The following is a 25,918-nucleotide window of genomic DNA, read 5'->3' on the forward strand; positions in this document are numbered from 1 at the left end:
TCAGTGTCACAGCATGATTCATTTAATCAACGCATAAGCCATAACTGTCTTCTAATGCTACTAAAACTTGACAACATGACATGTTTTAAAACAGATATCTGTCAGCAAATACTCGATGTTACCAAACACTTCTCTCACAGTGGTTCCCACATGCACACAGACTCACAGTGTGATTCTAGACAAACAACACTATCCCTAGCAGATTACCAAAACTCATTCACTACAGTGGAAGTGGTGAGGGAACTGCACACAATCTACATATTTCACGACTGCACTTTAGTGTCAATGCCTGACTCATTTAATCAACGCATAAGCAATGACTAGCTTCTAATGCTACTAAAACTTGACAACATGACAGGTTTTAAAATAGGTATCTGTCAGCAAATACACGATGTTACCAAATGCTTCTCTCACAGTGGTTTCCAAATGCACACACACTCATAGTGTGATTCTAGACAACAACCACTATACCCAGGAGTTTACCAAAAATCATTCACTACTGTGGAAGTGGTAAGAGAACTGCACACAATCTTCATATTTCAGGACTGCAATTTTGTGTCAAAGCCTGACTCATTTAATCAAAGCATAAGCAAAGACTGGCTTCTAATGCTACTAAAACTTGACAACAGGACCGGTTTTAAAACAGTTATCTGTCAGCAAATACACGATGTTTCCAAATGCTTCTCTCACAATCCTTACCCAAATGCACACAGACTCAGAGTGTGATTTTAGACAAGCAACACTATCCTAGGAGTTTACCAAAACTCATTCACTAGTCTGGAAGAGTTAATGGTACTGCACACAATCTACATATTTAAGTACACCACATCAGTGTCAAAGCATGACTCATTTAATCAACGCATAAGCCATAACTGTCTTCTAATGCCACTAAAACTTGACAACATGACATGTTTTAAAACAGTTATCTGTCAGCAAATACACGTTGTTACCAAACACTTCTCTCACAGTGGTTCCCAAATGCACACAGACTCACAGTGTGATTCTAGACAAACAACACTATCCCTAGCAGATTACCAAAACTCATTCACTACAGTGGAAGTGGTAAGGGAACTGCACACAATCTACATATTTCACGACTGCACTTTAGTGTCAATGCCTAACTCATTTAATCAACTCATAAGCAATGACTAGCTCATAATGCAACTAAAACTTGACAACATGACAGGTTTTAAAATAGTTATCTGTCAGCAAATACACGATGTTACCAAATGCTTCTCTCACAATCCTTACCGAAATGCACACAGACTCACAGTGTGATTTTAGACAAGCAACACTATCCTAGGAGTTTACCAAAACTCATTCACTAGTCCGGAAGAGTTAATGGTACTGCACACAATCTACACATTTAAGTACACCACATCAGTGTCAAAGCATGACTCATTTAATCAACGCATAAGCCATAACTGTCTTCTAATGCTACTAAAACTTGACAACATGACATGTTTTAAAACAGTTATCTGTCAGCAAATACACAATGTTACCAAACACTTCTCTCACAGTGGTTCCCAAATGCACACAGACTCACAGTGTGAATCTAGACAAACAACACTATCCCTAGCAGATTACCAAAACTCATTCACTACAGTGGAAGTGGTAAGGGAACTGAACACAATCTACATATTTCACGACTGCACTTTACTGTCAATGCCTGACTCATTTAATCAACGCATAAGGAATGACTAGCTCATATTGCAACTAAAACTTGACAACATGACAGGTTTTAAAATAGTTATCTGTCAGCAAATACACGATGTTACCAAATGCTTCTCTCACAATCCTTACCTAAATGCACACAGACTCACAGTGTGATTTTAGACAAGCAACACTATCCTAGGAGTTTACCAAAACTCATTCACTAGTCTGGAAGAGTTAATGGTACTGCACACAATCTACACATTTAAGTACACCACATCAGTGTCAAAGCATGACTCATTTAATCAACGCATAAGCCATAACTGTCTTCTAATGCTACTAAAACTTGACAACATGACATGTTTTAAAACAGTTATCTGTCAGCAAATACACGATGTTACCAAATGCTTCTATCACAGTGGTTCCCAAATGCACACAGACTCACAGTGTGATTCTAGACAACAACCACTATACCTAGGAGTTTAACAAAAATCATTCACTACTGTGGAAGTGGTAAGGGAACTGCACACAATCTTCATATTTCAGGATTGCAATTTTGTGTCAAAGCCTGACTCATTTAATCAAAGCATAAGCAAAGACTGGCTTCTAATGCTACTATAACTTGACAACATGACCGGTTTTAAAACAGTTATCTGTCAGCAAATACACAATGTTACCAAATGCTTCTCTCACAATCCTTACCCAAATGCACACAGACTCACAGTGTGATTTTAGACAAGCAACACTATCCTAGGTGTTTACCAAAACTCATTCACTAGTCTGGAAGAGTTAATGGTACTGCACACAATCTACATATTTAAGTACAGCACATCAGTGTCAAAGAATGACTCATTTAATCAACGCATAAGCAAAGACTGGATTCTAATGCTACTAAAACTTCACAACATGACAGGTTTTAAAACAGTTATCTGTCAGCAAATACATGATGTTACCAAATGCTTCTCTCACACTGATCCCAAATACACGCTAACTCACAGTGTGATTCTAGACAAGCACCACTATCCCTAGGAGTTTACCAAAACTCATTCACTACAGTGCAAGTGGTAAGGGAACTGCACACAATCTACATATTTCACGACTGCAATTTACTGTCAATGCCTGACTCATTTAATGAAAGCATAAGCCATAACTGTCTTCTAATGCTACTAAAACTTGACAACATGACATGTTTTAAAACAGTTGTCTGTCAGCAAATACACGATGTTACCAAACGCTTCTCTCTCAGTGGTTCCCAAATGCACACAGACTCACAGTGTGATTCTAGACAAACAACACTATCCCTAGCAGATTACCAAAACTCATTCACTACAGTGGAAGTGGTAAGGGAACTGCACACAATCTACATATTTCACGACTGCACTTTACTGTCAATGCCTGACTCATTTAATCAACGCATAAGCAATGACTGGCTTCTAATGCTACTAAAACTTGACAACATGACAGGTTTTAAATTAGTTATCTGTCAGCAAATACACGATGTTACCAAACGCTTCTCTCACAGCGGTTCGCAAATGCACACAGACTCACAGTGTGATTCTAGACAACAACCACTATACCTAGGAGTTTACCAAAAATCATTCACTACTGTGGAAGTGATAAGGGAACTGAACACAATCTTCATATTTCAGGACTGCACTTTTGTGTCAAAGCCTGACTCATTTAATCAAAGCATAAGCAAAGACTGGCTTCTAATGCTACTAAAACTTGACAACATGACCGGTTTTAAAACCGTTATCTGTCAGCAAATACATGATGTTACCAAATTCTTCTCTCACAATCTTTACCCAAATGCACACAGACTCACAGTGTGATTTTAGACAATCAACACTATCCTAGGAGTTTACCAAAACTCATTCACTACAGTGCAAGTGGTAAGGGAACTGCACACAATCTACATATTTCACGACTGCAATTTACTGTCAATGCTTGACTCATTTAATGAAAACATAATCCATAACTGTCTTCTAATGCTACTAAAACTTGACAACATGACATGTTTTAAAACAGTTATCTGTCAGCAAATACACGATGTTACCAAATGCTTCTCTCTCAGTGGTTCCCAAAGGCACACAGACTCACTCTGTGATTCTAGACAAACAACACTATCCCTTGCACTATACCAAAACACATTTCTTCATCTAGAAGTAGTACTACATTTTAGTATAGAAACATAACATAACTCATATCACAAATTCATAAACAATGACAGGTTTCTAATTCTACCAAAATATAAAAACAGCACAGTTATCTGTCTACAAACACATGAAAAACACAGAATGGTTTCTACATGCACACACATTGTAGAGAAAAAAGTACTCCCTACACTTTAGCAGGAGAAATATATTAGTCTGATCAAAATATTCTACATACATCCCCTCACAATTAAATAACTCATCTTTCAAGTTCTTTTGTATATTAAGAAGTATATCAATCACTCACCATATTTTCTTTTACAGAATCTCTGCACTGTTCACCTCTCAGCAAAGACAAAGAATGGAAAAGTTTCCCTTTTATTTTCCACACATATACATGTAAACATCAAATCACAATCCTTCACACATAAACTCAAAAGAAAACACACATTTCTATTGGTTAAACATTTCAACCCTTTCCCCAATCTGCCTTCTGCCTGTTACCATAGAAACAGGTTAAGGAACACTGCACTGAGCTCACAGGTCACAAGTTCAGCACACAATATTACTAAACAAGACAGGAAGTGTGCTTGACTTTTCAACATATCAGCTTATCATATATAATGTTCCTTACAATCTGTTTTTGTTAACCAATAAGAATCATACCTTTAAAAAACAGACATATACACCCTACCTTTCAGTGTAGAAAGTAGTCATACAAACAATGATCTCTTGTCTTTTTAAAAAAATCTTTGCTGTGGATCCGCGCATCCAACGCGTGAGAATCCATACACCAGACGCGTTAGGATGCGCGAACCTTGCGCGTATTTCGCCGTTTTTTTTTTAAAAAGGGGGCCCCAGGGGGTCCTTCTGGGACCCCCTAAGCACCTCTAGAGGGTCAGAGTATTTCCACTCTGCCAACAGTTCCTGGTTTCGAATGTAGAGGGACACTCGACAGCCAATTAGCATTCAGTGCGCGATCGGGAGGGTGCGCGCTTGGTTCGGGGAGGGTGCGCTTACGGTGCGGGTAGAGTCCGCGGATCTTCCCCGGCCATAGATATCACTAACGTTTTTACCCTAATTTTCTCAGGAACTACTGAACAGATTCACACCATTTATGCAAAAGGCACGAGTCTGAACTGAGGACTACCTCTTTGCCAAATTTGGTGTCATTCCTTTCAGCGGTTCGGGCTGTAGCTGCAACAACAGATCCTATGGGAAATTGCATGGGACCCCCCTTTTTTTTCGGCCCCTGCTTGACGAATCACCACAAAACTTTCAGGGTAGGAGCGGAGCGGAGCTTGCCAAAAGTTTGGAAAATTTCACGAAGATTCGTCAATCGGCACCAGACTTATTGGGAATAGAATGTTGCAGATTTCCTATGGAAAATAGGTCCTGACTATAACTATCTACTGGCGACCGCCAGTAGATAATATATATATATATATATATATATACACACAAATATATATATATATATATATACGGTTTTTTTTTCACTGAAAAGACCATAGGTTTCAGGGGCAATATAGTTAGCTGGACTTTTCACTCGTACAAAACCATTGAAATTCCCCCGTTATAGTTAGTTCAGCTAAGTATAACTCGCGCGCCCGCAATGCACTGCAATACAATCAATTTTTCAAAACAAATCATCCATTTAGACACTTATATACCCATTTATTCTTCCATCGACCTTGAGATATTCATATATAAAACATATGTAATTTTCAGAAAAACACACATTCACTGGATGATGTCATAAGTGATGTCATTTGAGATGTCATCAGTGATGTCATGAGTGATGTCACTGACCATGTCATGAGTGATGTAATATGTGACGTCATCAGCAGTGCATTGCGGGCGCGCAAGTTATAGTTAGCTGAACTAACTATAACAGGGGAATTTCAATGGTTTTGCACGAGTGAAAAGTCCAGATAACTATAACGCCCCTGAAACCTATGGTTTTTCAGTGAATTTCTAAGGTTTTTTAAATGCTAATTCCTAACTATAACGTGCCTGAAACCTATGATTTTTTCAGTGAATTTCAAAGGTTTTTTAAATGCTAATTTCTAACTATGCCTACAGAGATAGGACATGTGAAGAAAGAAGAAAAAACGCACAGAAAGAAAAAAAAGAAATGCAGAAAGAAGCAACAGAAGTCCTCCAAGACGAAGAAAAGTGCAGGAAGAAGGATAACGTTCAGAAAGAACAAACAGAAGAGCAGAAAGAAACCTTGTTGCAAAATCATCCTGTACCCTCAACTTTTTCAGTCGGACACTGGTGGTAACTGAGTCTGACTAACCAGTCCTAGAGCCAGTGCTATGTTAAAAGACACTCAGAATACAGTGAAAACACCTACATACACTAGGGAACACTATGCATTGGGGTCCCCCTGTGATTAGCATGACCTCCTCTGAAAGCCCCTAGTATATAATAGGGCTGGGGATTAAAACTACCTCTTAAAACGCGCCACAGGGCGTGTTTGCACACGTCACCTCAGGCCCCGTCCCCTCCCTTCCCCACTGTGTAAACTTGTCCCTTGGGTCCACCTAGACCACTAGGTACCTCCAGTAAGCGCCACAGAGCTGCGTTGCAGAGAGATGTAAAAAGGGACATGGCCTAGACCACCTCTCTGCAACGCAGCGCAGTGGCGCTTACTGGAAGCACCTTGTGGGCTAGTTGGCCCACAGGGTCCCTCAGGATTGAAGGGGAATTATTTCCCCAACTTAAAATGCTCCACAGGGTTTGTTGGCACACGTCCCCTCCCTTCACCACTGTGTAAACACGCCCTGTGGCCGTTTTTAGTTGAGAGATTAAGTTCATTTGAATCCTGAGGGTCCCTAGGGTCCAACTAGCCCACTAGGTGCCTCCAGTAAGCGACACAGAGCTGCGTTTCAGAGAGGTGTAAAAAGTGGCACAGCCTGGACCACCTCTCTGCAACGCAGCTCAGTGGCGCTTACTGGAAGAACTTGGTGTGCTAGTTAGCCCCCAGGGGCTCTCAGGATTGAAGGGGAATTATTTCCCCAACTTAAAACGTGCCATTGGGCGTGTTTGAACACGTCACCTCAGGCCCCGTCCCCTCCCTTCCCCACTGTGTAAGCACGCCCTGTGGCCGTTTTTTAAGTTGGGAGGTTAAGTCCCCTTGAATCCTGAGGGTCCCTAGGGGCAAAATAGCCCACTAGGTAGGTCCAGTAAGTGCCATTGCAGAGAGGTGTAAAAAGTGGCACGGCCTGCACCACCTCTCTGCAACGCAGAGCAGTGGCGCTTACTGGAAGCACCTGGTGGGCTAGTTGGCCCCCAGGGTCCCACAGGATTGAAAGTGAATTATTTTCCCAACTTAAAACGCGCCACAGGGCGTGTTTGCACACGTCACCTCATGCCCCATCCCCTCCCTTCACCACTGTGTAAACGCGCCCTGTGGCCGTTCTAAGTTGAGAGATTAAGTCCCCTTGAATCCTAAGGGTCCCTAGGGTCAAACTAGCCCACTAGGTACCTCCAGTAAGCGCCACAGAGCTGCGTTGCTTAGAGGTGTAAAAAGGGGCATGACCTCAGATCACCTGTCTGCAACGCAGCTCCCTGGCGCATACTGGAGATACCTGTTGGGCTAGTTGGCCCTCAGGGACCCTCAGCATTGAAGGGGAATTAATTCCCCAACTTACAACTGGCCAGGGCGTTTGCAGAGTGCTGCAAGGAGGGGGCGTGGCCTCCGGCACAATGCCGGTCTTTTATTTATTTAAATTTTTAAGAAGGAGGGCTGTGTGGCCCCCCTTATTTTTCTAATTTATTGGCCCTGGGGACCCCATTCCCCAGGGCCTGCACCCTAATTTATTTTGTTTAAAAAATACATTTGGCCCTCCCAAGGCCTTAATCGGCCCTGGGGACCCCAACACCCGGGTCATGGCCTTTTTTTTTTTTTTTATTCTTTAGGAGGGGGGCTGCGTTGCCCCCCTCCTCAGGTCACTTATGGCCCCGGGGACCCCATCCCCCGGGGCCGGCCTTTGTTTTTTATTATTTTTAAAAAATATATACTTATAGAAACACCTAGGACATGCTGGACAAACCGTATGTATCTATCACCATAACGATTTGCGTGATATTCATTAAAAGGCAACTATTCCTACAATGAATCCACGTGGAATGTATTTACACCGCTAGTGAAACTCTGACGTGTCTGATGCCCTACCTTGCCTAATCCCGGTGCCCCCGCCAGTGGGTACTCTCGAAGTAGACACCCTTGTCATTTGTTTATACAAACATGGGTAGCTATTGACGGGCACATTTAATACACACGCACACCAAGCCATTCAAAGGAGATTCAACAAAAATTCGACCAAACTATGCAAGAAACCCCCCTCACGGTTAATAAAACCCACATCCACCGCCAGATGTGTAATACTTTTTATTTTACTCTCTGGAAAGGAGACAAACCTCACTTGAGAGTCACAGCGTGCTCCTGGCTGAGCCCAATGCTGTGTTACACCCACCAGTGCCCACCGAGTGCCACACACCTCTGTGTTGTATTCCACCAGCTAGTGCGTGTGCTATGACACTCTCTAGCCCATGTGCACTTTAACACCACCCCGTGAATATGTCATGCCACACTTGCCTTCGCACGGGTTATATTGCCCCATCTAAATGTGCCTTCCTCGATGCCTATGTTGTAACGCACAGCACTATGCCATACATATTACAATCTGGGATCCATATCTTTGTCACAGTGCATATCCTCCTTGCCCATCTTAGCCATTGTGCTGCCTCTAACCCTCCCGCTTGCCATGCATGGTCTTCTGTGCTACCATGGCCCCTCCCACCTTCCCTGTGTGGTCAGCTAGCTGCCCATGACACCCTCCCACCTTCCCTCCATAGTCTGTGTGTATGTCATCATAGTCTCACTGTTGCTCTCCATGGGGCCCACTTTAAAATAAATAAAAAAAACGGTGAAATGCACGCAGGGTGCACGGATCCGGGCCAAAAAAAAAAAAACCCAGAGCGCAGGCTTCCGCGCTTCCTTAATAATTAGCGCCCGGGGGGCCAAATCCTGGGGGCAACATCTGTAAAAATGAATGGGGCACTGGGGCACCCAGGGGGGCCCCCCCAGCCCCGGGGACCGCTACTCCCTGGGGCTAGAAAATAGACAGAGTGGGGGCCTGAGCGGCCCCCCAAGCCCCGGAGACCACCACCCCCCAGGGCTTTATTGTTTGAGGGAGGGGGCTGTGTGGCCCCCCTCTTGGAGCCCTTGAGGGTCCTGGGGACCGCCATCCTCATCCTCCTACAGTGTCCTGGGGTGCCCACCCCAGGACACTGTTGTTTGGCATGAGAGGGCAGGAGTCTCCCGCCCTCCCATAGCAAACTTCGTTAGGATTTTGAAAGAGAGAGCAGGGAAACCTGCTCTCTCTATTAAAATCCAAACAATATTGCTTTTCCACACGGGGAGCTGCATGTCAGCAGCTCCCCATGTGGAAAATCAATGCCGGCTCCCGAAGGACGCGGGGAGCCGGCTGGGACCGTGGGGGCGTTGGGGCTCCCCCATGGTCCCCAATGTTTTTTAATAAACCCCGGGAAATGGGGTCCCCGGGGATAATAAAAATTAGTGATAGGGGCTATTTTTTTTTTTTTACGGTAAAATTAGGAGTTGCGCATCCTAACGCGTTGGGCACATGATTTCTCTTGCGTAGGGTGCGCGATTCCTACCGCATTGGGTTCGCGAATCCAAGGAAAAAAAACTGAAATTTTTGGGAGATAAACATCAAGCTTAAGTGTTTCGTTCTTGAGTGGCTCTAAAAAGAGCCATTGTGTTCATTGAGAGTTATTGGTACTTATAAGTAAGTAACTATACAGAGTATTAAGTTGTTGAGGAAGACTCTGTTTCCTTCATCAGTAAAGTGTACTCCATCTCTCCTATACATCTCTTGCATATGAAAGCGCAGATTGTTATTGTAAATGGACCCCATTCTATAGTCTCGGAGAAAAGCAGAAACAGATTTATTCACATGTTTCCTAGCTTTCTCAATCTGTGGACAAAAATGATTGGACCAGTTCCATTTCTGCCTTTGGCATATGTTAGAATACACAAAGGCAGTTTTGGGAAAAAGTTAAATCAATTCTGCAAAGTTGTCCTTCATAAGCATTTCCAGACCTACCCCAGTCAAAGTGCCTATGTCATTGCCACCACAGTGCACTATTATGAGGTCAGGGTGTTGGAGATGCATAAAGGATTTTACCAATGGCATCAATTGGTGCCATTGTAACCCTCTCTGTCCAATCCATTTAATGTCTACATTTGGCAAACCTAGGTCTTTGTGAATGCCTTTGTTTTCTGCATACCTTTGGCTCCAGAAAATATAGCTGTGTCCCACAATCCACACTCTAAGCATCTTGAAGGGAGGTCTGGATGCACTCAGATGGTCTCTGTAAATGAAATGGCAGTTTGAAAAGTAAGATTTTTCTAAAATGGTGGATAAGATGCAGTTTTGAAAAAAGACAAGAAATAATTTGTTGTTTGACAACCTTCTACACTGAAAAGTAGGGTGCATGTTTCTGTTTTTTAAACACATGATTATTATTGGTTAACAACAACTGATTGAAAGGAACATTATATATGATAAGCTGATATGTTGAAGAGTCAAGCACACTTGCTGTTTTGATTAGCAACATTGTGTGCTGAGTTTGTGACCTGTGTGCTCAGTTCAGTGTTCCATGACCTGTATCTATGGTAACAGGCAGAAGGCAGATTGGGGGTAGGGTTCAAATTTATGTAATTTGGAAAGGGTTGAAATGTTTAACCAATAGAAATGTGTATTAGCTTTTGAATTAATGTGGGAAGGAATGTGATTTGATGTTTACATGTATATGTGGAAAATGAGAGGGAACCTTTGCCATTCTTTGGTTTTGTTGACAGGTGCACAGTGCAGAGATTCTGTATAAGAAAATCTGGTGTGTGACTGATATACTTCTTAATCTTCAAAACAACTTGAAAGGTGAGTTATTTAATTGTGAGGGGATGTATGAGGTCTATTTTGATTTTAATCAGACTAATGTATTTCTCCTGCTAAAGTGCAGGGAGTACTTTTTTTGTCTACAATCTTATTGACAGTGTGTGTGCATGTAGAAACCATTCTGTGATAAGCATTTGTGTTTTTCATGTGTTTGCAGATAGATAACTGTGCTGTTTTTATATTTTGGTAGAATTAGAAACCAGTCATTGTTTTTTAATTTGCAAAATGAGTCATGTTTCTACACTAAAATGTAGTACTCGTAGATTAAGAAATGTGTTTTGGTATAGTGCAAGAGATAGTGTTGTTTGTCTAGAATCACACAGTGAGTCTTTGTGCATTTAGGAATCATTTTGAGAGAAGCATTTTGGTACTAATGTGTAGTAGAAAATTTTCTGTAATGTGTGCAGTCACCTTAGATCTTGTAGACTAGTAAATGTATTTTGTACAAGGGATAGTTAGCAGTCTACAATCACACTGTGAGTCTGTGTGTATTTGGGTAAGCATTGTGAGAGAAGCATTTGGTAACATCATGTATTTGTTTGCAGATAACTGTTTTAAAACCTGTCATGTTGTCAAGTTTTAGTAGCATTAGAAGCCAGTCTTTGCTTCTGCATTGATAAAATGAGTCAGGCATTGACAGTAAAGTATAATACAGAAATATGTAGATTGTGTGCAGTCCCCTTACCCCTTCCAGAGTAGTGAATGTGTTTTGGTAAAGTCCAAGTGATAGTGTTGCTTGTCTAGAATAACACTGTGAGTCTGTGTGCATTTGGCCAACCATTGTGAGAGAAGCATTTGGTAACATTGTGTATTTGCTGAGAGATAACTGTTTTAAAACCTGTCATGTTGTTAAGTTTTAGTTGCATTAGAAGCCAGTCATTGCTTATGCATTCATAAAATGAGTCAGGCTTTGACACTAAAGTGCAGTACTGAAATATGTAGATTGTATGCAGTCCCCTTACCCCTTCCAGAATAGTGAATGAGTTTTGGTAAACTCCTAGGATAGTGTTGCTTGTCTAAAATCACACTGTGAGTCTGTGTGCATTTGGCTAAGGATTGTGAGAGAAGCATTTGGTAACATCGTGTATTTGCTGACAGATAACTGTTTTAAAACCTGTCATGTTGTCAAGTTTTAATAGCGTTAGAAGCCAGTCTTTGCTTATGCATTGATAAAATGAGTTAGGCTTTGACACTAAAGTGCAGTACTGAAATATGTAGATTGTGTGCAGTCCCCTTATCCCTTCCACAGTAGTGAATGAGTTTTGGTAAACTCCTAGGGATAGTGTTGCTTGTCTAGAATCACACTGTGAGTCTGTGTGCATTTGGGTAACCATTGTGAGAGAAGCATTTGGTAACTTCATGTATTTGCTGACAGATAACTGTTTTAAAACCTGTCATGTTGTCAAGTTTTAGTAGCATTAGAAGCCAGTCTTTGCTTATGCATTGATAAAATGAGTCAGGCTTTGACACTAAAGTGCAGTACTGAAATATGTAGATTGTGTGCAGTACCCTTACCCCTTCCAGAGTAGTGAATGAGTATTGGTAAACTCCTAGGGATAGTGTTGCTTGTCTAGAATCACACTGTGATTCTGTGTGCATTTGGGAACCACTGTGAGAGAAGCATTTGGGTACTTCATATCTTTGCATACACATAACTGCTTAAAAACCTTTCCTGTTCTCAAGTTTTGGTAGAATTAGAAGGCAGTCATTGCTTATGTATTCACCCAGGAACTGTCCTTGCAATACTGTAAACATTCAGATAATATCCAAGTAGTAACGGAGTGAGGCAGGCCTCAGCACATGCATTGATTCAAACACCTATCCACTATGCATGCAGTCCTCTAACCATCTACACAGTTCTCTTTCACACCTTAAATTCCCCAGTCAGTATCCATACACTCCCAGCAAACACCCTGTCTCTCCCCTTGCACTCCTCTGGTGACCCATTCAGCACCATGTTCTAATCTATTCACTGTGCCAAAACCCAACCACTTATAAATTCACCCAGACAGTGTCCTTGCAGTACTCTAATCATTCAGTCAGTACCCAAGTATTCATGCAGTGAGCCAGGCCTTAGCACATGGACTGCTTCAAACGCCTAACCACTATGCATGTAGTCCACTAACCACCTACACACTTGTCTTTCACACCTTCAATCCCCCAGTCAATATCCATACACTTCCAGGAAACACCCTGTCACTGCCTTTATACTACTCTACTGATCCATTCAGCACCATGTACTAATCCTTTCACTGCGCCAAAACCCAAACACTTATAAATTCACCCAGGCAGTGTCCTTGCAGTACTCTAATCATTCAGTCAGTACCCAAGTGCTCATTCAGTGACCAGGCCTTAGCACATGGACTGCTTCAAACCCCTATCCACTATACACATAGTCCTCTAACCATTTACACACTTGTCTTTCATAACTGCGATTCACCAGTCATTATCCATACACTTCCAGCAAACATCCTGTCACTCCCCTTGCACTCCTCTAGTGACTCATTCAGCACCATGTACTAATCCATTGACTGCACGAAAACCCACCCCTTTATAAATTCACCGAGGCACTCTCCTTGTAGTACTCTAATGATTCAGTTAGTACCCAGGTACTTATGTAGTGAACCCGGACTTAACACATGGACTACTTCAAATTACTATCCACTATGCATGCAGGCCTCTAACCTCTTCCAGTGACTGATCCAGTACCATGTACTAATCTATTCACTGCGCCAAAACCGAAAAACTTAAAAGTTTCATCCTGGCAGTCTCCTAGCAGTAGTTTAATGATTCAGCCAGTACACAGGTACTCATGCAGTGAACTGTGCATTACCACATGGACTGCTTCAAAGGTCTATCCAGTATGCATGCAGGCTTCTAACCTACTATACACTTGTCTTTAACAGCTTGAATTCCCCAGTCAGTATGCATGTACTTCCAGCAAACACCCTGTCACTCCTCTTGCACTCTTCCAGTGACTTATTCAGCACCATGTAGTAATGCATTCACTGCGCCAAAACTGAAACACTTATAAATTCACCCAGGCACTCTTCTTGCAATAGACTAATCATTCAGTCAGTACCTAAGTACTAATGGAGTGAGGCAGGCCTTAGCACATGGATTGATTCAGACGTCTGTTCAGTATGCATGCAGGCCTCTAGTCACCTACACACTTGTCTTTCACTTGTTTAATTAACTAGTCAGTATCTATAAAGTCCAGTAAACACTCTTTCAGTCCACTTGCACATCTCTACTGACTCATCTGGCACTATGTAGCAATCTATTCACTGCACCAAAACACAACAATTTTAAAAGATTAACCCAGGCACTCTCCTTGCAGTCGTGTAATGATTCAGTCAGTACCCGAGTAATCATGCAGTGTCTGAGGTCTTAGCTCATGGACTGTTTAAACGTCTATCCAGTATGCATGCAGGCCTCTAGTCACCTACACACTTGTCTTTCACTATTTTAATTAACTAGTCAGTATCTATATACTTCAATAAACACCCTGTCACTCATCTTGCACTCATTCAGTGACTGATCCAGTACCATGTACTACTATATTCACTGCGCCAAAACCGAAAAACTTAAAGGTTTTACCCAGGCACACTCCTAGCAGTAGTCTAATGATTCAGTCAGTTCCCAGGTACTCATGTAGTGAACCATGCATTACCACATGGACTGCTTCAAATGTCTATGCAGTATGCATGCAGTCTTCTAACCTACTATACACTTGTCTTTAACAGCTTGAATTCCCCAGTCAGTATCCATGTACTTCCAGCAAACACCCTGTCACTCCTCTTGCACTCTTCCAGTGACTTATTCAGCACCATGTAGTAATGCATTCACTGCGCGAAAACTGAAACACTTATAAATTCACCCAGACACGCTTCTTGCAATAGTCTAATCATTCAGTCAGTACCTAAGTACTAATGGAGAGAGGCAGGCCTTAGCACATGGATTGATTCAAACGTGATTCCACTATGCATGGAGGTCTTTAAGTACCAACACAATTGTTTTTCAGACCTTCAATTTCCCAGTCAGTGTCTATAAACTCAAATAAACACTCTGTCACTTCAATTGCACACCTCCACTGACTCATTTGGCACTAAGTACTAATCTATTCACTGCACCAAAACCCAAAAACTTAAAAAGATTCACCCAGTCACTCTGTTTGTAGTACTCTAATGATTCAGTCAGTACTTAGGTAGTTTTGCAGTGATCCAAGTGTTACTCTATAGACTGTTCCAAACGTCTATCTACTATGCATGTAGGTCTGTAGCCACCTACACACTTGTCTTTCACACCTTGTATATCCCAGACAGTATTCATACAGTTCCCGTAAACACCCTGTCACTCCCCTTATACTTCTCCAGTGACTTATTCAGCACCATGTACTAATGTATTTACTGCACCAAAATACAAATACTTATAAATTCATCCTGGCACTCTCCTTGCAATACTCAAAACATTCAGTCAGTATCTAAGTACTATTGGACTGAGACCGGCCTTAACATATGGATGGTTTCAAACATGTATCCACTATGCATGTAGGTCTCTAATCACCTACACACTTGTCTTTCACACCATCAATATCCCAGTCACTATCCATACACTTCTAGCAAACACCCTGTCACTCACCCAGTGTCTCTCCTTATAGTACTGTAATCATTCAGTCAGTTAGCATGTAGTCTTTTAGTGAGGAAGGCTTTAGGGCATGAACTGATTCAAAGTAGTATGCACTATGTATGTAGTGTTTTAACCATCGTCACACTTGTGCTTCAGGGCTATAGTTTCTTAGTCAGTATTTATATAATATGTGTTTGTACCGTAATAGAATAGTATAAATTTGAAAGTTATTAATATACATTTATTTGTGATTATTTTTTACAGATACTGTTTTTCACCGTTAAAATAGAGAAATCATGCCAGAAAAAAAAAGAAAAAGAAAAGAACAGAGACAGGAGAATTACTTGAAGAAACAGTAACCACAAGTATTGAATGAACAACATAATGTGGCTAAAAAGAAAAAATCTTCTGGTAAGATCACAAAGCAATTTATTAAAAATGTTTGTGGGACCAAACAGAATTTACAGAATGCGGAAACCTCTGAGACTGCTTCAACTAGAAAAAAATTCAAAATAAGAGAAAAAGGAAAAAAGCAAATGGACAGTCAAGGGAGACTAAGTATGGTAAAAGAAGGCAAAATCAGTATAAGGAAATGCGCAAAAAAATATTTTACAAGAGAGTAGTACATAATTTGCTGAAAGATGTGAAGAAATATAAAAAGAGAGCTCTATTTTATAAAAAGAAGAAGCATATTGAAACCATTGTTGAAAAGGCTTTTGAAGTAAAAAGGAAACTATTCATTTTAGTATTAAATAGAATTTGATTACTAGATAAACCAATCCATTTAATGAAGGCGAAAAGTAGGAGGAAAAGAGTAATTAATAGAAAAAAATATTGTGATGTTTTTTTGGGAGAATGGAAACACAGTTCCAGTTCAGAGCCTTTCTTTAATGAAGAGAGTTATTTACAGAGCAATAAATTATTGTATGCAGTTGACACCAGTGGTCGAGGTTATGAGGTTAGAGATGGTTGTCCCTTTGACAAAGAGAAAATGGTTGAAAGAAATGCAGAAGAAGTGATAGCTGATGAAGTTCTAGGGAGATGTACTAAACACCCTGTGTACACTTGGGATTGCAGTAGTTTTTGTAGTGTACGACAAGAATCTATTGATACATTATGTAGTTTTTTTACGAGCATATAGTAAAAAAAGTGGTAAACAAAAGATTAAGGTGTTGCAAGTACTAGACCCTTGCAGAGTGAGAAAAAATTATGTTTGCAAGGTCATTCTCTGGCTTGTCTTTCTAGGAAAGTTTGTCAAAGTGTTTTTTCACCAATTCAGGATGTTGGCAGTACATCATACTCAAATGCAGAAGTTAGTGAGAAGATTGTATTATGCAAAAAGTCCAGCACTAAAGTTAAATGAGTTGAACAGTGCTCTTTTGCATGGGTCAGTATCAGATGTGAAGAAGGTTTGTGATGATATTGAGTTTTGTTACTTTGGTCCTCAGCAAGAGAGTGTAGAAACTGACACATTAGTAGAACAAAACGTTGAAGACAATGTAGAAACGGTGATTACAAAAAATGTTGAGGATGAAATCACAAAGTTTAAGGTAATTTCAGGTGAAAGACCAAATGTTTCTTGTAATGTTGTCAGCGAAGTCACTATAAAAATCAGACTGGGGTGTCAATCTGTATTTAAAAAGTGAAAAAAAAGATAATGATAAGTGGAAGGAATTTGCTACTTATTTGCTGGTAGAGGATTGTTTTGATTTGGGATCTGATAGCATATTTGCAAATATTGTTATAACAAATTAGATGATAATAAAATGCCTGCTAGAGCTTTTCATAATATTCTAGAGTTGGTTGCTATTCCTCCAGAGCAAATAGATTTAAATACGTATGAGTCTATTCACATTCAATGTGTGCACCCGTTTCAGGCTATTGTTCGTATGGAGCCTAAAACAGGTAAATTACCTCCATCAGAGTTACAAAGAGGATTGAAAGGAAGAGTTGTGTATTTACCGTTAGATTTAAAGAAAAATATTGAAACTATTGGTGTAGACCATGCAGAAAATTAACCACTAGTCATTCTAGTTAATGGTGTTCCTACTAAGAATAAGAAAATCTGGCAAGAGTTAGTGGATGTTAGAAAAGTGCAAAAGGCATCATTGTATCTGATAAAAAATAATGAGTACTATAGAAATGTGTTTGTAGGAGAGAAGAAATAGATTTAGCAGAAGATACTGAAACATTAAGTGGACAAATTGAAAAAGTGGACATGTCCAGATGTGAAGAAATCTATGAACATTACAGTGTACATCCACTTCATTCCAAAGAGGTGATGGGGAATACGATTGAGTTGTTCCAAATGAAAAAATCGAGAGGAAGTCCCATGAGTGTATGGGAAGAGAGCTTGGAAGCTCGTTATTTCCCGCAGTTGTTTCCAACAGGAAAAGGTGGATGATAAGATGAACGTCCTGTGCAGATTCCTGCATCTGAATATCGGACAACAAGATTATATGCAGAAGATCCAAGATTTCGACAATGTATCCCTTTTATGTTTCATCGTCTGTTTGAAAGTGACTTGTCTGGACTTTCATATGCAGTAAATCACATTTTTAAAACTGGAATGCATCTGCAAAATGTAACTGCAAAGGATTTTATGGATAAAGTGCATCAGAGAGATGATCATTTAGAATCTCAGTTAATTAATCTGATGGCATGTCAGCGTGGGACTAATGAATATTGGTACCATCGGCATGGAGAACTGAAATGTATGCTACGGAACTTGGGAACTCCTACATGGTTTGTTACACTAAGCTGTGCTGAGTATGCTTGGGATGATTTACTTGAATTTCTTCGCGAGGCAAATTCCAATATAAAAAATATTGAATACAAGACACCTGGAAAATTGTGCTCTTTGGATCCTGTTAATGTATGCAGATATTTCAATCATAGATTTGAAGCTATGATGCCTTTCATCTGCAATAAAAAGAATCCTCCTCTTGGAGAAGTTGTGGATTTCTTTTGGAGAAAGGAGTATCAAGCAAGAGGTGCTCCTCATATACATATGTTGTTATGGATCAAGTACGCCCCCAAATTTGGAACAGATTCAGATGAAACTGTTTTGTCTTTCATTGAAGATTATGCCACATGTGTCGTACCCAATAGCAGAGAAGATAAAAACTTAAAACAACAAGTCTTACGATTCTAAAGCAATAGGTGTGGAAAATACTATTGACGAAAGTACTAGTCAAAGGATAAGTTCTATACCAAATGTCGTTTTGGATTTCCACGTCCTGTATTATCCAAAGGAAGAGTGAACAGTTTTATGTCAGCTATGCGACATACCATCACAAGAAAGTCTACAAAAAATACCTACAACTTAAGAAGAAGCGAAGAATCAAAATACATAAATGACTACAATACAGTTATTTTATCCATGTGGAATGCTAACATGGATATTCAGTATGTTGCGGACAATTCCATTGCTGTTGCTCGATATGTAACGTCCTACATTACTAAATCAGAAAAGGTGGAATTGAAAGAAATGTGGGAAGAGATTTCTCATGAGAAGACTCTAAGTAAGAAATTATACAGTTTCAGTTTGAAGATGTTATCGCATCGTGAAATTGGAGCATATCAGATCGGTTATCATCTGTAAGTCTATATTCCAAAAGTAGAAGAATCATTTGGGTGAGTCTAGGTCTTGCAGCAATGCGAAATCGGGTACTGAAATCTGTTCAAGAAATTGAATATTTAGCAGAAAAAGAACCAGAAAGTACAGATATTTTGAAAATGAATATGTTGGACACATATTACCCCAACAGAAGTCATCATCTTGAGAACATGTGTCTCTATGAAGTGCTGCAAAACTACACTTTTAAACGGAATACTACAGAGAACATCAATGATGGAAAATATGCAGTGATTGGTTCCGAAGGATGTCTGGTGAAACAAAGGAAAGGAAATGTAATTAATCACAGGAAACTGAGTTGCGACACTGCTGACAAAAGGGAATTTTACTATTTAGCCCTTTTGCAAATGTTCAAACCGTGGCGTTCAGAACTGGAATTACTTGGAGATTTTCAGAGCTATGAAGATTCATTTAATGCTTGTAAAGATAGCATACAATGCAGTGCTTTTGCAAATTATGTGAAAATGTTGAATGATGAAATTGATAAAGAAGCTACAATTGCAGCTGAGATTGCTAGAGACAGTTCTCAAGACATTCAAAGTTCTGCTGCACTGAGTCAAGATCCACTAGGACAACCAATTGTTGCCATGAATGAGGTGGAAACAGCAATGTATCAAGCTCAAGAAGATGTAATACAGTTAGGAAACTTGGTAGAACAACTAAGTGTTGAACAGAAACAAATATATCAACAAGTGAAAGAGCAGATTGACCATGGATTACTTCATGAAAAGAAAGAGTGCTCATGTACATCATTTCAACCTATCCGAATGTATGTGAGTGGTCAAGCTGGAACAGGAAAAAGTTTCTTAATTAAAGTAATTACAAGTTATCTGCAGACAACAACTGAGTCGCATTTGTCTTGTGTTGTCACTGCTCCAACTGGGTTGGCAGCACATAACATTAAAGGAATGACTTTTCATTGTTTACTAATGCTACCAGTAGAGCATGAGAACAAATTGGAATACCACAAGCTATCTGGAGAAGCTTGTTGTGAAGTTTCAAGAGTCTTGAAGAAAATGAAATTTCTCATTATTTATGAGGTAAGCATGGTCTCAAACTTGATGCTTGCCTTTGTGCATTTAAGAATGCAGCAAATTCTTAAAACAGAGTATGATGTGTTATTTGGAGGAAAACACATCATACTTTTTGGAGATCTACTGCAACTGACTCTGGTAAAAGGACAACTGGTATTTAAAACACTTGCACATGAAGATACCAGAAAGTCTCTTGGTAGTGTTGGTAATGTGAACATTTGGACCTATTTTGAATACAAAGAACTGACAACAAATATTTGACAGGCAAATGATGCTGAATATGGAAGTATTCTTCAAGATATAATAATTGGAATTCTGACAGAACATGGCAAACAAGCTTTGGAGAGTCGATTACTATGCAATTTGTTTCCAAATGTAAATGTAGTTCCTGAGAAAGTGTACATGAAAATTGCAGAAAATAAATCAGTGATCTGCTTTATGCCAACACTGCAGAGTGTTCTATAATCAACGAAGAACTATTGAAACTGGAAAATGAAGAAATCATAAAAATGGAAGCCATCGATAAAATAGAGCATGAAGGAATTATTATTATTTTGACGGGAAAGTTGAAAACAAAACTGGATTCTTTAGGAAAAAAAATATCTAAAACAGCTGGTTTAGAAAAGACACTATATGCATGTGTAAACTGTCGGGTAATTTTAAGGCGTAATTTGGATTTAGAAAAAGGTTTATTTAATGGAGCAATGGGTAAAGTGGTGGATTTTGTTAATTATCAGAAAAAAGAAGGAATTCATTTTTTTAAAATTAAATTTGATCAGATTTAAGAAGTTAAAGAAATTGGTTGTTGTTCAGCTCGTTTTTTGGTTGTTAAAGATTTATATGTCCGTAGGAAACAATTTCCATTTTCTCTGGCATATGCAGTGACTATTCATAAATCTCAAGGATTAAGTGTAGACAGTGCATTGGTGAACATTGGATCTACCATATTTAAAGAGGGTATGGCATATGTTGCTTTATCACGAGTCAGAATATTATCTGGTTTGTTTTTGATTGATTTTGATGAGACAAAGGTTACTGCAGATGCAAACTGTGTAAAAGAGTATAATAGGTTAAGAAGGGTGTATGCTCCCAATTTAGGTCACTATCCTGTATTTGAAAAGCGTGTGGTTGGTCGAAAAAGAAGGTTTGAGAATATCTGTACTGAAGGTGTAGAGAAGGGCAAAGAACAAGATAATGTTGTAATTGCAAGTAAAAAGAAAAAGGACACTATTGAAGAGATTGTTGGTTATCAGTCTGAAAATAGATCAGGTGTCAACTGCTATGCTAATGTAGTGGTCAATGTTGTTTTTTATCTTGAAGGTTTGCAAGAACAAATTATGCAGAATCGGCAAAAAAGATTTTGTTCTCTGTTGTATTCTGTTTATGAAAAATTGGCACCAGATATAAGTGAAATACTATCTCTTTCAGATGTTCGTAATCTTTTGGATGTGTGTTCTGGTTCTACACAATTTACACAAAATATCCAACAAGATGCTCAGGAATTTTTAATGTATATGCTTACCATTTTTGAAAATGAAGGTGTAGAAATAGAAAATATTTTTGGCCTTTCTTACAAATGGGAACATCATTGTGAAAATTGCATGTATACATGTGCCACTAATGTAGACACTGAAAGATTTCTGTATTTAACATTACCAGACTGTAAATCAGTGTCTTTCAATAAATTAGTTAAAGGTGCAAATCAAAACATGGAGTGTAGCCAATGTAAATCAGAAATGTTATCCACATTATTTTTAACAAAATATGGACAATACATAATTTTAATGATGCAACGTTGTACAGCTGATGGAAGAAAATTGGATACTTTAATAAAGCAATTTGTAGCAACACAACTATTAATATCAGGAAGGACTTTTGTAGCAATTGCAATAATTTTCCATGATGGTCCTTCCACAACATCTGGACATTACACTGCCTAGCTAAAATATGACAAAGGCTGGACACTTTGTAATGATTCCCAGTTGGTTTTCAAACAACGTTTGCCTAGGGAATTACCAAATTCCTACCTAATATTTTTAAAGTCAAAGTTTTAGAAGGATAATTTACTCTCTGAGGAATTTATTATTAAAATTTAATAGGATTACCATTGGACAATTTACATAAAAAGGAGTGCAAAAATACCATTTGGCCTCAAGGAAAGGTATATGTTTGAATTATGGACTTTTTCGTGCTCATTGACTCGGTGAATATTTTAAAGTGACAACATTTACAGTTTTTATAAGTTAAAGATATAAAATTTTGTTAGCCATAAGCATTTCATATATGTGTGATTTATATTTTCTGGTATTTTAATGAGAATAGCATGTTGTTTTTGTTTAAACAATCTTTTTGATTGTTTTCTTTTGCCCGTTGTTACGTGATGAGTACGATTGAAATCACTATTTCTAGTGAAATTCAATATATTCAGAGAACAGCAAAAAAAGCAAACAAATTACTTTGTTCAAATTATGCTGTGTTGTAAAAAATGTATTATTGCATGTTATAACTATTTTTTCTTTCCTTTCACAGATCCTAATTCTAAAATAAGCAATTTACCTCAATTTACATTACAAAAAAAATCTGAAAAAATGTGTACAATTTTTGATTTCTATTACTGTGAAGGTAAATTTAACTAAGTAATAATATGCAGAATGGGCAGATCTGCAAGAAGCTACAAAGTTTGAACACGTTTTTAGAAACACTCTGTTTATACCTATGTAGTTTTGAAATCTCTCTGTCATCGGATATCAAAAAACAGATTTGAGTGGTTCATAATATTTCCCATTGTACCTATTGAAGGACCGCAATCATTTCAATCATTTTTCCTTGAGCATCTTTGCAGACAAAACTCTGTGCTTACCTTCTATCATTCGCAAGCAATTTTCAAACAGAAATATGTCACTTTTTGTATCATAGTTATTGCGCAAGACACTCTTTCATATTTACAAAGAGAGGAAAAGGCACTCTGTGTACTTTTTCTACTCCATGTAAATACAACCTCATCATACACACCACTTTGCATTGAAAGGGTGTTCTATAAGTGTTGTTGTGCATGATTGCACTGAATACTCATAAAACAAGACACATCTCCAGATTTATCAGAAATCATAAATCTCGATATGTGTGTGAATGCTGCACCATTCTCCAATTGGTGTAGGAAAGCACAACAAGGAGAATTGTTTTCATTTTTCCTCATTTTTTAATCTTGAATGCATGCTAAAATGTTCAGCATGCATTGAAGGAGAAAAATGCGTTTTCTGATTGTTTTTAAGCAGGAAGGTGTGTCTTCCTGCACAAAAACAAACACCACATGACACAGATATCCTTGCACCATGGTACAAGGGTGCCTGTGTCACCACATGGCTGCAGTTTAAGCAGCCGTGCAGAGAGAAGCATGGATTTGCAACATATTTATGTACATATGTTGCATCCCTGTGCATCGGAAGTACTACAGCACAATGCAGTTAAAGAGGTTACTGTGTGATGCTGCAGCACTTCCTCATAGTTCTGCACTTATACATTCACCATACGCTACTAATGTATTCATTCAGTCAATTATGTGCTACACATACATTCATCTAAACTTTCACACACTAACAAACAAATATAGCTCTTTTTTTAAACTAGGAAAGTTAGTTCTTAGAAGAACTTTTTTTCTTCCTTTATCTTTTATATTTTCTTTTTGGTTTTTTGAACAATTTTAAATTTTTTTTGATTTTTCTTGAAAAAAACAGAACTGGAGGAACAAAACAATGAACTTCAGGAAAAAAAAAAAGAAACTAGCAATGATGACTCTCTTGCTTTCGACTGATAAGATCAATCGACTGCTCTCCATAGCATAATACAGCATTGCATTTTATGTAGAGCACTTTTAGGATTTGAAAACTGTGGATGGATGTCCACATTTTACACAGATGGATCCACCCTTGAAGTGCTTTGCTGCGATGGATCTGATGGACCTGGAAGAACTCTCATTCTGCAGCATTCCTCTCGAGCAAGGTTCACCGGATGGAGGGTCCTCAGATGCTTCATCATACTTGCTGTTCCGCAGGAATATTTTTTGTTCAGATCCCCACGGGAGAGCACTCTCTGGCAGATCTTGCAGGTTACAAGGTGGCATTGGTTTTTTTTGCCCCTCAGGAAAAGTGTAAAATTTCCACACCGCAGATGAATATCTTGCTGGGCGTGGTGGTTCTTCCAAAAAATCATCCTCAGATGAATGAGGAGATCCTGGAGATGCCTGCCTCCCTGAAGCCATTGTTTAAAAATAAAAAGTTAGAGCTAAGTGTAAACTTAGTCCAAAAAAGGTTCTTCTCTGCAAAGAGATGCTCCTCCAAAGAAGGTCAAAGAACAATGATTGAAATGGGTGGGGTCTTTCAATAGTTAGAATAGGAAGTGTAATGAACCAATCAAATCTCTTTTTTTCAGGTCACATGGGATCCGCGCACCTTGCACATAGGCAGCACGCACCGAGCGCACATCCGCGAAATTGAATTTAAAAGGAATATAGGATTAGAAGTAAAAATATATTACTTTTATGTGTAGTTTAGAGTTTGTCTTCAATTAATATTCACATGAAATACATATATATATATTTTTTTTAAATGTAAAATATTTCGCGGCATTCGCGCACCCATCGCGTCATACACGCATATGACGTATCGCGGAAGCGCGCAAGCGTCGCGTAACGAGCATCGTACGTGTTGTGTATAGGCTTGGAGTCGCGTACCGGTCGCATTGCAATCGCGCACCAAAATATGTACCCAACGCATACAGTACGCGGATGCTTACGAGCAGGGATCGAGAAAGGTGGGCATAGGGTGCGCTAATCCCCCAAAAAATGAAAAAAATAAAATAATAAAGTATTGAAAATAGAGTCTTTATTTTAACAAATATAAAAAAATATTTTAAAAAATGTTACATTTTATCTTTTAAAACATTAAAAACAAATAATATTTTTTAATTTTTAAAAGAATTCATTGAAAAAATAAGTTAAAAAAATGGTGACAAAAAATATTTTAAATAAACATAATTGAAGGAATTGACACACTGAAATAGGAAAATTTAGAAATCCAATGAAAATCATTAAACATCATAGCTTTAGAGATAAGTTATAGATAGGAATTAGCATTTGAAAAACCTTTGAAATTCACTGAAAAAATCGTAGGTTTCATGCACTTTATAGTTAGGAATTGGCATTTAAAAAACCTTAGAAATTCACTGAAAAAACCATAGGTTTCAGGGGTGTTATAGTTAGCTGGACATTTCCCTCATACAAAACCCTAGAAATTCCCCCATTATAGTTAGTTCAGCTAACTATAACTCACGCCCCTGCAATGCACTGCTGATGACGTCACATATCACATCACTCATGACATGGTCAGTGACATCAGTGATGACATCACGGATGACATCTCAAATGATATCACTGATGACATCACTGATGATGTCATTCATGTGATCATTTGATGCTTCTTGTCACACCCTAATATAACCTTTGATACACCCACTCTAAATTACATACTGCCACTCTCAAAACCATAGACAATCCAACACCAATAAGTAGATACCCCATCACTGACTCTTACGTCTAAACACTCATCCACTCACTCACCCATACAGTCACTCATACTTATGGTCACTCAGTATAGGACTATCATATGCACTCATACACCTATATAGACACTCCCACACCGCTACTCATTCATAGAGTTACTCACACATATACTCAGTCATGCAAGTAATTAATCACACTGCCATTTACTCACCTATACAATTATACACGCACAAGCTCAATTACTCATACAAATACTAGCA

Source organism: Triturus cristatus, chromosome 4_1 (genome assembly GCF_964204655.1).
Source record: "Triturus cristatus chromosome 4_1, aTriCri1.1, whole genome shotgun sequence".
Classification (NCBI taxonomy): Eukaryota; Metazoa; Chordata; class Amphibia; order Caudata; family Salamandridae; genus Triturus; species Triturus cristatus.